The following is a 1,514-nucleotide window of genomic DNA, read 5'->3' as shown; positions in this document are numbered from 1 at the left end:
AAATCGAGTTTTATAACCTTGGTAAAAGGTAGAAACCCGAATTTGCGTGTGCTATGGTTTTCCGTCGTCGCCTTTCTTTCACAGTAGAGTGTGGATTGCTTAGGCGAAGGAACACTAAAATGAAAGAGGTAAGCGCCGAGACCACGAAGACTAATTTGGTAAAGACCAATGTCGCGGAGTTAGGAGAGGACAAGAAACCTGAATGCGAGGAGGCACCGCAAATGGTCAAGGGCAGTCGTAAGGAGAAGAATGAGTCAAAGAAGAAGAAAGATATTGAATCAAGGTAATTTTTAGGGTTTCATTTCAAATTTGTAAAGCTTTTCAAATTTATAAAGCTTGGTTATGTTTTAGGTTTAATTTTTAAATTCATATTACTATCATCATTTGGATTTTAATTTGATCTTAACCAATTATGATGTATTAATGTAGGTTATTTAGCGCAAAATCAATGAACTGCAGATGTTGTCTATCTGGAGTACAAAAAGTCCTCGATAAGGTTTGACCATCAGTGGACAAAGAAATATGGAGTAAATTGGAAGCACTGAATTTAGCTCAATTTTTTGAACTCCCACCGCACCCTCAAGATCATATTTTGACAATGCACATAATAAATTGTTGAAATATTGATCGAATGACATTCCACCTCGGAGGGAAAGAACTTAAATTTTATGCTGACGAGGTTGCACTCCTGATTGACATGCCAAATAAAGGTTTCCCTGCATACTGGAGTAATGCCCCGCCAGCTAGTATGGATGCGCGATAGTTAAAGACCGCACTACTAAACTATTCACCAGGGGAGTCCTCGAATACCCTTTCACAATTATTAATGAAGTTTTTTAATGTCAATTTTTTTTTTCTTCAAGTAACTTCAGAATGTCAAAAAGTTATCGTGTTTTTGTAAGGATGTCGAGTCATTTACAGCTTATAACTGACCAACAACTGTATGTAATTTTCTAACCAAACAACTCAATATCTGTGCCACAAAAATAAAGAAAGATCAACCGTTGGGATACATTACTGGTTTTGTATTCCTTCTAACGGTTTGCATTATTCATATAAGTCATGAAAATTAATATTCATAATTTTAGGTATTGCATTAAATTATTGTATCATGTTTCATGCAACTGTGGTTTTATGAACATACTTTCTTAGTCATCCCAGCAGTTCATGAGATTAGACCAAGAATGCTGAGGTGGTCAGTTAATGTAAAGTGAAATTTGATTAAGATACAACTAGCCTTTAAGAGGCTGACAGCCACCGGGGTGAGTTAGTTATTTATTTATTCCATATACAGTCTTATTATGATTTCGTTATAATTTCATTACGTTTGAGTCTATTTATTAGCTTGTAGGTTTATGATTATTTCATTGAAATAAAAGACAGCGAACATCAATTACTTGCCCCAGCTTGTGAAGAATCATTCAACCCTGAAAAACATCTCCCACAAAGGGAGACTCAATCCCGACCAAAATCTCCCACATTCATTCTTGTTTCTGATATAGTTCCTTATCGCA

General features: G+C 35.6%; 1 protein-coding gene across 1 annotated transcript in view; it reads right to left on the bottom strand.

Annotated features, from left to right (window-relative positions):
- Positions 1-1,514, bottom strand: part of LOC110031519 (nuclear pore complex protein NUP98A-like) — a 27,792-nt gene that overhangs the window by 21,928 nt on the left and 4,350 nt on the right.

This window comes from Phalaenopsis equestris, unplaced genomic scaffold, assembly GCF_001263595.1.
Source record: "Phalaenopsis equestris unplaced genomic scaffold, ASM126359v1 Scaffold000837, whole genome shotgun sequence".
In the NCBI taxonomy this organism is placed as follows: Eukaryota; Viridiplantae; Streptophyta; class Magnoliopsida; order Asparagales; family Orchidaceae; genus Phalaenopsis; species Phalaenopsis equestris.
Note: the sequence above shows the minus strand (reverse complement) of the source record. Positions and strands in the feature narration are given on the sequence as shown.